The following is a 14,694-nucleotide window of genomic DNA, read 5'->3' on the forward strand; positions in this document are numbered from 1 at the left end:
ATAAATACTCTCGTTGATATTTGTATTTGCCGGGTATGGGAGGAAAGTATGTCCACAAAATCTATAGGGTCAATAAGGTTGGTGTGGTGCTGCCTGAGTTACACAGCCAGCGAGAAGAGGGACTCTCCATTTTCTTCTCCCAGCCAGTGGTCCCGATCTCCACAGGGAGGTCTTGTTTCCCCGAACATCTAGGAGGGGCAATTGGACACTCAAGCATCAGATAAGTATTTGATGCACAGTACATGAACAGCCCTTGATTTCTTCTGCGTCTTTGTTCCTCCTCGGATAAGGGCCCTCTGTTGTTGCCAATCTGCATAGGCTCTTGTTCAAAATCCTGGGCTGCATCGCCTCTGTGGTTACTTTTGTAGGTTCTGGTAGGTATTGTTCTACCTCGTTTCCTTTCTGTTCTTCTTTCCTTTATTCATCCTTTGAGTTGCATAATAATAGACATCAGTTCCTGAAGGGGCGAGGTACTAGGAACCTTGGCCAACTCGTCTTTCATTTCTTCACTCAGGCCTTGATGGAAAAGAGCGAACTTGTTCAACTCCGGCCAGCCGGTTTCAGACGCGACTTGCTTGAACTTGGCTATGTAGGACACCACATCGGACAAGCCTTGGTTTATGTCCAGGAGGGTCTCTTGGAACATATAAGATAACACCGCAGTTGAACATCTCTTTAAATGCCTTAACAAATTCCACCTAGTCTCGCATCAGAGGGCTGTCCACCGTCACCAGGGTTGTGGCCCATGCCAAGGCATTCCTAGAGAGATTGGTCGCAATAGAGCCTATTTTAGCACAGTCCGATGAGAAGGACGGAGGATGGAAGGAAGAATGCATGTTACATGCATTAAGGAACTTGTGAAATCATTTTGGGTTTCTGTCATGGCTTTCAAAAGGTCTAGTTGGGTCACGGGATTCAAGTCCTGGTGTTTTCCCTGATGCCATCAATTGTCTAGGGGTAGAATTCTCTACTTTCAAGGCTTGAACCTCTGTGGGCAGCATATGGACAGCATTTAAGAGGTCTTGGATGTGTGCCATTGATGTGGGCTCTGTTGGGCATCGTAAACTGTTAGAGCCAGAGCCCGACCCTCCACTTACTGCCTTATTCAGGTTGTGGCATTGAGAGAAAAGGTACAGTAATCACTAAACTAAGCCACCCTGGTTCCCAAGGCGGATAACATTGGAAACCAGGACCACCCTGAACAGGAGTCCTCAAGAGGGAAAAAGCTGAGGCAGAAAAAACCCTCATGGTTGACGAGGTGTTGACACTTCATCAAGATGTCCAGAAGTGGAAGTAAGTGGACGGCAGAGAAAGGATTCCCATGCTAGATCAAGAATCATTTGTTCGTAGTGTGTGGGCTAATGGGAGGGGGACACTGTAGGCAGAGGAAGGAGAGCACAGGGGGCAGAAGGAACAGAGGAGAGAGGTAAGTAGGGCCAAGGAGACACAGGAGAGCAAGAATTATAAGGCGCAATGGACAGCCAGGCAGGTAAAGGATTACGTGCATTGCGATGCACCCTGTTCTGTTCGGCAGCAGCTAATAAAGCGGAGAAAAAGCACAAAGCGCTAGCTTTAATAAAAGCTGGTCGAGCGGCGACTCCTCTATAAGCCTGTTTCAATAGGTTGGCTGTCGTTAATTAAGCACTATCTTGTAGTTATAGTTGATGGTTTGTCGCGTCTTGTTAAAAAAGCGGATATAGCCAGAAACCGCTATTAATGGCTATCAAGTTGTCAGGAGGGGCCTGAGGTAGAGGCGTGTCCACTAAGCCAAAGGGAGAAAGGCACATAAGAAGCTGGATTACAAGGAGTCCTGTAGACAAGAAAGGATAGGCAACAGAGGCTGTGAACAAAAAGGGACAGGGAATAAAAAGATAACAAACACGTTGGGTTCCCTCTTGGGGTGTACGCAGAATGGGGAAGGAGTGTTCCACAGAACTTGGGAAACTCCAGCCTTCTGCACAGATTGCTATTACAGGGGCCTACTCTGAATGCTCATGGCTAGGAACAACAGCAGTGGGTGTATGTATCTGAACCCTAAGGCACAAACAAGGTAACAGTACTCACAAGACTGAAGGCTGTACAGGTCCAGCAGGAACTGAACAATGATTGCTTCCTGAAACAGGAACCAGTACACTGTAAACAATGACACGAAGTACAACACTAAAACGCGACAAGGGAAGGGGCAGAGATTGCCTGCTGTAAATCCAGCAGTCAAACTCTATACATTGGAATTCCATAAAACACAAGTGAATACAAGAACAGAAATATCCAGGGAAAAGGAAGTTAAAGAGAGCAAGGTTCAGGACAGAGAACCAGAAGAAAGGAAGGGCAGAACTAGTATCTAAATGCAGGCAACGGCGACCGGAAAACAGTACACAGGAATCAAGAACGGTAACTCAGGGCTGGAAAGACAAGAGAAAGCTAGCAGAGGGAAATTAAGGAAACAGTACAACTGACGTGGATAACCAAAGGGGAGGACTGAAGACTCAAGGAAGTCAAGGACAGGAATCATGAACAGAGGGTTGCAGTCAAGGAAGAGAGCAAGGGAGCAGTAGCCAGGTAACAGAGGGCTTCAAACAAGAAAGAGAGCAAGGGGGCTGTAGCCAAGGAACAGGGGGCTGCAAACAAGGAAGCAGGGATACAGAATGGGAAGCACAGAGGTGCAGGCAAAAGCCAGGAGAGAGAAGGCTGAGAAGCCGGGCTGCAAGGCAGGAAGCACAGGGTTCAGGAACAAGAGCAGGAACTGGAAACCACAGGACACAGCAAATTTCCAAGGAATAAGGCAACAAAGGGCTGGTAGAAGGCTCAGTGCAAGAGACCTGTGCTCCTGCAGGCAGCTGCTTAAATATTGAGCTGCCCTGTGCTGAAGTAGGCTAATTAGCAGCACCTGGAGCAGCACAACTGAATGTAATTGGCCTACGCCCTCTCTAGTTCTGGGAAAGCGAAAGCTGCACTGTTCTCTAAAGCTGCTGAGGATTGTAGTGCTAGAACTGCTGCATAGGAATAGCTAGGAAATGGGAACTGCCACAAGGTGCATTATGGGACATGTAGTTTGTACAAGTAATAAGAAAGTTCCAAAGCCTTGCAAACGGAAAGTAAAGACAATAATATGAATTGGTGTTATCCAGGGAGTATTACGGAGACAAATTAGTCCCAAATAATCCACAATGGGTGCCAATTGGTGCGACAGTGGCACAATCGTGACACAAGTTGTGACTTCTCAAGACTGTGCCAAATGAGAATTAGCATGAAGACTTAATTAGTTAACATAGTTTCATTTTGATTTGATTTTATGTTTTATGATGCCCTCTAGCATAAGGGCATCATAAAACATCAAATCAAATAAAAATGAAACTATGTTAACTAATTAAGTCTTCATGCTAATTCTCATTTGGCGCATTCTTGAGAAGTCACAACTTGATAGTAATAAAGCGGAGAGTGGTGGTTGGTGGCATCGTGCAGACAAGACTAGACCACTCAAGGCAGTATGCTGCAGAACAGTATAACAGCGCAGTGCCATTCTCCAGCGCCCCCTATGGATAGTAGCATGGTTCTGACACTCTGTATCCCAAGCAGCGGCCTCGTAAAGATGTCCTACAACATCATTTAAACTATACAATTGACACTCTTTGTTTTGGCCCTTTAGAGGTGAGTCTAGAAACATCATCTGTCCCATTGACTCCATCCTAAACAATAGGCCTTCATCAGGACATATATAGTATGTCAAACAGCATATTGCTCTGCATCAAACTTAATTTCTCTTCATTTTCTTATTGCTCATTCCCCAGTTCCAGTACAAAAACATTATTTACACCACTTGTCCCAAGCTGAACTACAATTCATAAAGCCTTCTCTTCCATCTTGTTCGTCTGAATGTGTTTCATTTCACCTCATTAAGACAAGCATGCATACTCATCACAGATATTCACCAGCTTTTGAGGGTGTGACAAGTGAGCATGCTCATCTTAATTAGCTGATATAAAGCACCTTCAGAAAGACAAGATCGTAGAGAAAGTTGTATGAATTGTAGTTCCACCTGGGACAAATTCGCCGGATAGTGAGAAGGGGTGTAGATAATGGTATTTGCACTGGACCTTGTTGCTGAACAATAAGAAAATTAAGCGAGATGAAGTTTGATGTAGAGCATTATATTTGTCGGGTTATATTGAATGTTGTTCAAAATTATATGTATAGCCTGATCAAGGCCTGTTATTTGGAATTAAATTGTTGGGGAAAAAGATGTGTCTGCACTCACTCTAGAGGGCTGAAACACAGGGTGACTAATGTATAGGTTAAAGGATGTTATACGAGACTGCCCTTCGGAATAGAGATATTGACTCTGTATTCTGTGTCAAGACCGAAGGCTCGCATTATGCTTCTCTTTCTTTTATTAAGCATATGAAAAGAAGCTGAGCAGCAAGTATTTTATGCACCTGACTGCGAGCAAATAGAATGCATAACAAAAAGGTGCGCTAAAATATCAATAAATTATCAACCAAAAAAAACTCAGTCCATAACTGTCTCTGAAGGAACCAAACTCCATTTCCCAGGAGACTTCACCAAAGTTCACAATAGGTCACCAACATGTGACACCAGTTCACCAAAAGGCATACAGCTGCCCTCACAAACAGTCCTGAACATGATGTAACTTCATCTTTCTTTGCTGCTCACAGTAAGAGAGAAGTACATTTCATGTTCCTATTACTGTGTTTTACAGCGTAATTTTCCATCTATGTGCTTTCTTCTTGTTACTTTATACAAGTTGGGTTCACTTTTAACATTCGTTATTTATATTGTTGCCGTTCTTTTTAACATGGTTCAGTCATTGTGATACTTTCGATTTGCATTCCAAGGACCGTTATTCTCACGTCCTCTTTGGCTCCGTTGCGAGCGTATCCGACGCCAGCTGCCTCCTGCTGGCACCGAAGAACATTGGGAGCACTCGGAGCCTCTATTGTTTAGAGCGGCTCAGTGTTTGTTTATTGACAAGGGTCCACCTCTGCGGACCCTTGCGCTCCTTTATGCTTGCCTCCCCGGCCCAGTGCGGTCACCGGAGGCTCGGGGAAGCCGCTCTGAGTTTTCTTCGTGGCTGCATTGCTGCCCGTGGCCACAAGAGGGAGCTCCGGCGAGCTCTGGTCCTTTCCCCAGAAGCCTTTCCAGTTCTCCCAGCATTGTTCTTTCTTCAGCTTTGCCTGATCCAGGATAAAAAAAGGGGGGAAAGAAATACAACACAACACAGAAAGAGGCAAGAGGCTAGGATAGTGGTCAACACAGCCTCATTATTAGAACACAGTGGGCTACAGAGAAGGCAGTCTGTTGCCCACAGAAAAGAATATAAATACAAAAAAGAAAATGAAGTGAAAGAAAGGTGCAATATACATTAATCGTTATGGCAGCTCAGTTACTCCCCTGAGGCAGACCAGAATTGGTATGAGTATGAGGAGGATGCTTACCAGATTGATGAAGTGGCAATGGCAAACAGCCTCAAAAAGGTACTGGGATCCTCTGTAGAGTCCAGCATCAAGAGGCCCGTATCAGAGATGCTCCTGCCCATTCAGCAGTTCCTGGACAGTATGGAGAAGCACCTGCAAGAGACTTCCCCGCCAGGGAGTAAGAAGACACAAAAAAGAAAGCACTTTTCGGATGGGGGATGTATTCCGGCTCGTAAGAGTAAAGACTCTCTGTCTCCCCCCCCACCCCCAAGCCAGCCAGAACTAGCCACTGCTGCCGTCTCAGATGACTTCTCCAAGCTAAAGAAAGCCTTTCCGAACAGGAAGGAAGCCCCTTCCCACGATGGACCCTCTCCCCCCGAGGAAAACAACAGGGGTGCTAGACCCTTGAGCCTGGAGAGATACCGACAGGGCACTGACGACGAGCAAGTTGAAGGGGTCTATGATATTTATGATCAGTCCCCCACCTCCTCGGACAAGGATGATCAGACCATTGGGTCATGACCCTCAACCTCAGGGATTGCGGCAGCCCCCATCCCCAAGAAGTCAGCTGTGGAACAGTCTCCTTCAAGGGGGATGTTTACGCCGGAAGATCTAGTGCATCCCAGATCTACCGACTGGGAACCGTCGTCGAGAACAACGGAATATATCAAGGCCAGACTCCGTAAGCCCCTGGATAAGGAAGTTAGAGCCAGACTCAGAGCAGAATGCCCTCACCCAGATATTCCGGGGAAGGTGGCTCTAACTCCGGAGCTAGACTCCCAGATGATCACTTTTCTTGGGAAGAACGTCAAAGATCCAAGGAAGGGCATTGACCGTGCATGGAAGTCCTGCCAGGACAGAGTCCTGGACGTCACTGGTCCCCTGGCGAAAATAGTGGACCTAGCTGAAGCAGCCATTGATACGGTCAACTCCATTGACCTGGTGATTCTTTCGGGTTAGGCCCAACGAGCACTCTGTCTGCGGGGAAATGCCAGCTGTGCCATATCAGCTGAGTGCCGGAAAGGCATCCTGTTCAAGATTGATGCTAAACTGGGCGAGTTAGCAGACACTGAATCCGGAGCAGCAGCCCAAGGTTTGCTTTTCGGGGGTCCAATTATGAAAGAAATATCAAAATTTGTCGGCACTGTTACTACCTTGGACAAGGCTCAAGCCTCGATTAAAAGGGTCTTTGCTTCCAAAATATTTTCCAGGGCCAGACGAGGTAGAGGACGCTCCTCCGGCCGGTACTCATTCGAGAGATGATCTCAACATTCCAGCAACCAGCACAATGCTTGGCAAGACCACTCAGACACCTTCTTCCCATCAAGAGGGCGAGGGAGAGGCCGTAGCTGGAGAAGAGCCGCAAGATATGCGGCCCAGCAACAATCCACAGGTCAGTGTACACATAGCAGCGCCCGCGCCGCTAACACTCATAGGAGGGAGATTAGCTCTCTATGCGCAAGTTGTCAGGAGATGCACGGGTCAGGAACGCAGCTCGCAGTCTGCTCCTAGAATTCTTCGCTCAACCCTTTCAAGCCTGTCGTCCCTCTCCGATAGTAATGTCCGAAGTGGACTAGGCGGTGCTAGACAGCGAAATACGCAGCTTGTATCTGAAGCAGGCAATTCGCCCCTGCTCAATCCAGGGCGGTTTCTTCAGCCCCATATTGCTGGTTCGCAGGAAACATAAGGTGCGCCCAGTGATAAATCTCAGGGCTCTCAACGATTTAATTGTCTACCGCCATTTCAAGATGGAAGGGATCCACATGCTCAGGGACATCTTGAGACCAAATGACTGGCTCATGCGCCTGGACCTGAAGGACTCTTATCTCGCAGTGCCCATACATCAGGCATACGTAAGCTATCTAAGGTTCTCCTGGAAACACCGAGACTGGGAGTGCACAAGTTTACCTTTCAGGCTCCCCTCTGCACCTTGGGCATTTACCAAGCTTCTAAGGCCTGTAGTAGCTCATCTAAGAGAGCAGGGCGTCAGACTAATAGTCTAACTGGACGACATCATCTTCATGTCTCAATCTCAAGCCCTGGTAGAACAGTAGGCCAGATTGGCCATAGACCTGCTACACAGTCTCCGTTTCCTCATAAATTGGGAGAAATTGATCCTTTGTCCATCCAGGAATCTAGAGTTTCTAGGGTTTGTGGTGGATACACAAATTTCACAAATCTGTCTCCCTGTGGCCAAGATACACTGCATCCGACGGGAGATTCGCAGACTTTTGCAGAGGAACCTCATATCTCTTCGAGAACTAGCGAGAGTAATAGGTCTCCTATCCTCTTCCGTCCTAGCAATATTTCCCGGTCCTCTTCACGACCAAGAATTGCAGACGCTGAAACGCCAGCACTAAAGGCGTAGCCTCTCCTACTCCCAGCGTCTGACACTCTTGCCTCAGGCAAGAACAGAGCTCAACTGGTGGCTAGCGCACATGGAAGCCTGGAATGGCAGAGCCATCTTCGGATCACCCCGGATATTGTCATCGAGTCAGGCTCCAGCCGCTCCGGTTGGGGAGTGATATTTGGCTCAGTAGCCACTGGAGGGACTTGGTCTCCTCAGGAGCTGGAAATGCATATAAACTTCCTGGAGCTCCTTGCAGGCTCTTTCGCTGTGCGCTCTTTTGCCAGAGACAGAGCGAGTTGTATTTTTCTGAAAATGGAAAACATTTCTGCAGTAAGATACATCAGTCATCTGGGTGGCACCAAATCAAGGCCTTTAGCGGAGCTAGCCAAAGACTTTTGGCACTTCTGTCTGAAACACCAGATCTCCAACACAGCAGAGTATCTCCCAGGTCTCAGAAACGTGGTGGCGGACTGGCACTCCTGCCATTCTACCGATTACAGCGACTGGAGGCTCAACAGAGACGTCTTTCTCTGCCTCCAACGAGTTTGGGGCCCCATGTCCAAGGATCTCTTTGCCTCCCGCCCAAATACTCAGCTACCAGAATTTTACAGCTGGAGACCGGATCCAGCAGCGACTGCGACAGATGCATTTCTGCAGCCTTGGACCCAGGGGATCCATTATGCCTTTCCCAGCTTTACCATGATAGCGAGGACCCTGGCGAAGGCACGTCAGAAACGAACAAAGCTGGTCCTCGTAGCCCCGGTTTGGACCTCTCAGACCTAGTATCCAGTTCTTCTGGAACTTTTCTCGGATTTTCCAATCCTACTACCCCAGTTTCCGGATCTCCTATTGGATCTGTCAGTACAGCGTCAACCCCTTCTCAGTGGGTCACTGATCCTAGCAGCCTGGAGGATTTCAGGTCAAGATGGAGAGTTCCAGGCATGTCACTCAAAGCCGTCAGTCTCTCATCTCATCAAGGAAAGCTGGGCCCCTGCTACCCTCAAGAGGTACTCCAACTCTTGGAGCGCCTGAAGGACCTGGTGCCAGGACCGAGGGTTTCATCTGGTTCCAGCACCTATAGGTCTCGCCTACAGGATGGTTAACGCTTACCGCTCAGCAATTTCTGCCGGCCACGACCTCATCCAGGTGGTCCCAGCAGAAGAACATCACCTTGTTTGGAGATTACTCAAGGGTATTGGATTTACGGTGCCGCCTCCGTCCCGCTATGACAAGCTTTGGGACGTCCATAAGGTACTCAATCTTTTTCTTTCATGGCCCCAAAATGAGGAGTTATCCCGTACTGCCCTCTCCGGCAAACTTACTACGCTGCTCTGCTTGGTCTCCTGCAGGAGTGTCTTGGACGTCAGAGCTCTTGACCTAGCAGGCAGGACTTTTTCTCCTGATGTTATAGTGTTCCACATACACAGGAGGACAAAATGCAACTCAAGGGTGATTTCTTACCACGCCTTTAAAGAGCAGCCCAAGCTTTGCTTGGTCAGGTGCTTGAAGTTCTACGACGAAGTCACAGCTCCTCTTAGAACCTTTCCTAAGGGACAGTTATTGATTGCTCTGCGCAAACCACACAAAGCAGGTTCCGCCCCAACATTAGCACACTGGGTGCGTTGGACCCTAATGCTGGCAGGAATAGATACTCTTCACTTTGGCACCCACTCGAGAGAGGCCATGGCTTCCAAAGCCCTTCAGGTTGGAGTTTGTTTAGAAGACATCATGAGGATGGCCGATTGGACAGGCGAGTCAATCTTTAAGCAATTCTACCTGGAACTGGTAGAACAACCAGCATCGATCGTGGTAAGTAAGCTTTAAACAAGCATAATGTGAGCCTCCGGTCTTGACATAGAATTAAGATTTTCCATAATAACTTACTAGAAAGTCTTAATTCTATTAAAGAAATGGAGGCGAGCATTATTCCGCCCAGCGAGAGAAATAGCGGCGCAAAACACGCTTGAGGGCAGTTGTTGTTCGCATTGCTTGGGAGGGGGGGGGTTATTGCCATTTTTTCAGACTATGTGTACTTTCAGAATAACACGATGATTTCTCTCCCTCCCCCGCAAGGGGAACTAGGGTTGTCATACGCATGAAGTAATAATGGTTATTTGTTTCTTTCCTTGACAGTGGCCACAGACAAGTCCGCCTGACCTCTGGATTAGCTCTATTTCTCCTTCTACAAGACGGCCTCAGTTACAGTTTCATTTTACTGGTTTATGAACAGCCAAGTTCACAGCCTGGAAAGAGGAAGTTACATCATGTTCAGGACTGTTTGTAAGGGCAGCTTTATGCCTATTGGTGAACTGGTGTCACATGTTGGTGACCTATTGTGAACTTTGCTGAAGTCTCCTGGGAAATGGAGTTTGGTTCCTTCAGAGATAGTTATGACTGAGTTTTCTGTTTGGTTGATACTTTATTGATATTTTAGTCCACCTTTTTGTTATGCATTGTATTTGCTCGCAGTCAGGTGCATAAAATACTTGCTGCTGAGCTTCTTTCCATATGTTTAATAAAAGAAAGAGAAGCATAATGCTCACCTCTGTGTCTGTAATAGAATTAAGACTTTCTAGTAAGTTATTATGGAAAATCTTTATTCTGCTAGGGACTGTGGGACAGTTATACTTTAGGAATTGGAGAAGAATACACTATCACTATCAGGTCCGGTTCAATGAGGGGTGGAACATGTAAAAGAGAGCCTGTATGTAGGTGTTTAATTAAATGTTGAAATAGTTTGTTCAGCACTTACTAACTCCCATGCACTGTACATTGTTGTAATGTGTTTATATGAAATATATAGACTGGATTGACCTATGTCTATCATCTATCTATAAATATTTCAAAGTCAACATTTGCTTGTGGGTTTGTGGCAAATCATTGTTCCTTATACAATTGCACACTGATTCACCAATCTACACCAAATTTTGCCTGGATTACCTGTTAGGAGACTCCAGACAGTGCTGGCTACATGACATTTCAACACCCCACCCAGTTCCCTGGATTTCAGCACAAATTCATTGTTAGCTACATGGCATTTGGACACCGTTCCCATTTCCCCGGATTTCAACACCTTCACACATGAGACGGTTGCCTGAAATCTGCGAAACATCAGTGTGGTTGTAGAAGGACCAGTCCCGACAGGAGGAACACAACTCGAAGGTCTAGGCCCTAGGATGCACAGTTTCCAAAATAGTTGCACTGCCATGCTATGCAACTTATTGCACCACACCAGGGTGAGGCGACAGGTGGGGATGGAGCACAGAGGTCCCAGTATGCAGCAACACACTAACTCTCGCCTCCCCCCAACGTCTTCTCTGGTGTATGTCAGCCAGCCTCACATGCCCATTCTCAGTGCAGTTTACTTCAGTGTGCAAAGCACATCCAGCGATAAGTGAATTGGAACAGAGACCTACAGGATCAGTGTTATCATGTCTGTCTACAGAACCCGTTCGGAGATCGGGTACTTCTGCTAGTACTGTTTAAAAAAAGCCCATATGTATGTTTCTCTGAAACCATCCTGCCCACTTCACCTGTTATCACCACTAGAGGGAGCTGTTGCCTTACACACGCAACAATAAGACTTCCATTTCATCTTCCAGGTGAACAAAATGGGGGTCATTACGAGGTAGGAGGTAACCATGCTGCTATTAGCGGCATGGCTACCCCCTTACCGGGTCCGGGTTCCTTGAATGAGGAATTACCGGGCCATTTCAACCTTGCAGGGCCCAGTAATTCCGCATTCAAGGAACCCAGACCCTGAACATCCCCATTCCCATTCAAGCCCCCATAGGGCTCAATGGGAATGAGGATCATGCTAACAAAGGGCGCGTTAATAACCTGGCCCGTTGTTAGCATGTTGGGCTGCTCGCGGGACCCGCTAAGGCCGCCTGGTAAAACCAGGTGTCCTTAGCGGGTCCCGCGAGCAGTACTCGTAATGAGGCGGTAAGGGATTGACGGCTCCGGTACCTTTACCGGCACCGTTAACCCCTTACCGCCAAGGTCGGAATGACCTCCAATGTGTATTGTATACCACTTTAACAACATACTTCGAGTTGCATACACTAAAAAAAAATACATTTAAAAGAAATATATAAACAGAAATTTGTTTAATTAAGCACGATTTAACAAAATAAATTACTTTTTTCAAAGTACTTATGTACTATGTAAATATTCATTATAATATTTCTTGCTATGTATTATTATATCAATAAATCCTTCATGTACGTTTTAAACTTTATTTGACTTCAATGTACTTTATTTTATGATCTCATGTCTACTTTAAATCATGCTGCATGTGAATCTATTGGCTATATATTTACTATGTTGAACTTTCAATGGATTCTGTGAGATTTACTCCTCCATGTAAAAGGAGCAAGATCCTTTAAACTTTTTTTTATTAACATAAATTACGTTAAAATGCAACACATGATATATTAACACTCTGGAAATGTCTTCCTTTACACAACTTAGCCTGTGTACACTGGCTTTCCACAAATTCTTATATAATAAAGCAATATTTTGCGAGTTGCAATTTAGATATTGCAATATTGTATGGCCTCTTTGTCAAATCAATGAAATGTAATACATTGGAGTGTTTGTCAGGGTGGTGATTTTGTTCCCTCACCTTCAAGGTGTAATAGAAATCTGGAGGGAGAAGATGAATTCCCATCTCTTACTTAATCATCCTACCCCTTTGTTTTTTAAGCTTAAACGTAAGCTGTCAGCAATTTAAAAACTTGGACATTTCATTTTGCACGCCTTTTAGGCTCTCAGTGATGCTAGCCAGCAATGCATGATTCTGAGCCTGGGCAACGACGCAGCAAGAGCTTCTTTTTCATTGTCTTCCATTGTCTTCCATTTATTTTAATGCGGATAGAAAATCAATTTAATGTGGGGGCATTTATGTGTAAAAACCAATAAAATGGAAAACAGGGAACTTTACTTGCAAGGCATAGTATGTGTCGTATATTTCAACACAATTATTTACTTAGTCCCTGTATCAAAGAAAATCTGTATACACCTTATTAAACAATAGGATTTGTTTCAGTAGTCTGGGGACTGTGTATTAGTGTGATTTCAGCGTACAAAACAATAACCCAGATGCCCCAGAATGAATTGGCCTCCCTTTTGTATTCGTATTTTATTGTTATGTATATAATGCTCATGCCTTAGTGCTGTACAATGAACAATAACGATGATTAACAGACAAATCCAATGCAAAGCTCAGGCAGGAGAATCAAGAAGGTGGGATCTAAGGCAAGAATGAAACAGAGGGAGAGAAAAACGAATAGTGAGACTCTGCACATGGCGGCTTGGGCACCGCAAGTAAGAAGAGGGATTGAGAGCAGAGGGGACCAGAGGTGGTGTAGAATGAGCTAAGTGAAGAAAGATAAGGCAGAGTAAGGCTAAAGAGGCTTTTATAGACCAAGTAGAAAATGAGACAGGATTCAAAAGAGAGCCAGAATAGGGAGTGTAGAGCAGATTAAATGGATGAGCGAGAGGGGAGAGACAGAGTTACACAAATTGAGTGATTGTAGATAAACTGAAGAGGAGCTCATTGGTAAGAAGGAAGGGCTGATAAACAGGGAAGAACAGTAGAAAGGTCATGAGAAAACAAAAGCAAAGATAAGAATATGAATAGCAGAGAAGGAAAGCAAAGGGCAGATGTACCGGATATTAAATAGTTGTAATTGACAGCTATGAGCAATAACAGAAATATGAGATTAAAAGGAAAGAGAAGAATCAAAGATTGCTCCAAGATTACGAACAGCCTTGTAAAAGGGGAGGAGAGGGAGGGAAAGGAGAGACAGTGGATAGGAGGGGAAGGTGAGATGGAAGAGGATGGGAAGAAAAGAACTTCCGTTTTAGAAGGGTCCAGGTGAAGGTTGCAAGTGAGCATCCATTGCTGGGTTGCAAGAAGTCAGGCAGGCAATAACAGAAGGCTATCAGAGAAGTTGGAGAAGGATACAAAGTTAGCATAGAAGTGAAAAGAAAATCTGAATTTGGCTGTGATAGCAGAGAAAGGAGAAGAGGGCCTGGAACAGAGTCTTTAGAAATCCTGTTGCAGAGGGAGAGAGGGTGAGTGAGTGCTGGCCCAGGAGAGAGCAAATCAGCGATCGGAAAGCTAAGAAGAGAACCAGTGTAGAACAGAGCTGGATATTCCCGGAGCAGAAAGTGTGGTAAGAAGAGAAGGGTGGTCTGCACTGTCAAAAGCGGCAGAAAGATCAAGGAGAACCAGAATAGATTCATGTTCATAGTGGTAAGCATAGAAAAATGAGTTGGAAACGTAAGAGTAGGGCAGTTTTGGTAGCGCGCCTGGGGTGAAAGCTGGATTGATGGAGAAGAAGCACAGTGTATTGGTTATTGTAGTGAGAGACTTCACAATAAACCACACATTTGAGATGTTTTGAAAGAAAAGGGAGATGGGTGATAGACAATAATTAGAGGCAATAAATGGGTTAAGAGTGGGCTTTTTCAGAATAGTGATGATAGTACTATGTTTATATGCTGAGGGAATCATAGAGAGGAAAGCAAGTGCTTAAAAGCACAGTTAAGTAAGGATTAGTGAAGGAAACATTTTTGGCATATGAATAGAGGGATGAGGGTCATCAGGACAAGAGGTAGGAGGAGCATGGTTAAGAAAGGAGGGAGCATCAGAATCAGAGAGAGGAAGAAAAGAGGATCAAGTTTGAGAAAGAAGTGGAGAGATGGTTTGTGGAGGGGCTGGAGAGAGTAAGGAATTTTTAGAAGATAAGAGTGAAAAGGCAAGGGGGATGGCAAGGGTGTAGACAGATATTAAAGAAAGGAGGAAACCTTGAAATGTATGCCATTACGAATGTAGAGATGGACACATGATGGAGGGCAGGGGAGGGCAAAGAGATAGGAAAGGAAAGAGAACAGGTAAGAAGA

General features: G+C 45.6%; 1 protein-coding gene across 1 annotated transcript in view; it reads left to right on the forward strand.

Annotated features, from left to right (window-relative positions):
- Nucleotides 1–14,694, forward strand: part of GPRC6A (G protein-coupled receptor class C group 6 member A) — a 590,379-nt gene that overhangs the window by 360,615 nt on the left and 215,070 nt on the right. The gene's annotated exons all lie outside the window — the stretch shown is intronic.

The sequence above is a fragment of the Ambystoma mexicanum genome, chromosome 4p, assembly GCF_040938575.1.
Source record: "Ambystoma mexicanum isolate Mex_15411 chromosome 4p, UKY_AmexF1_1, whole genome shotgun sequence".
Classification (NCBI taxonomy): Eukaryota; Metazoa; Chordata; class Amphibia; order Caudata; family Ambystomatidae; genus Ambystoma; species Ambystoma mexicanum.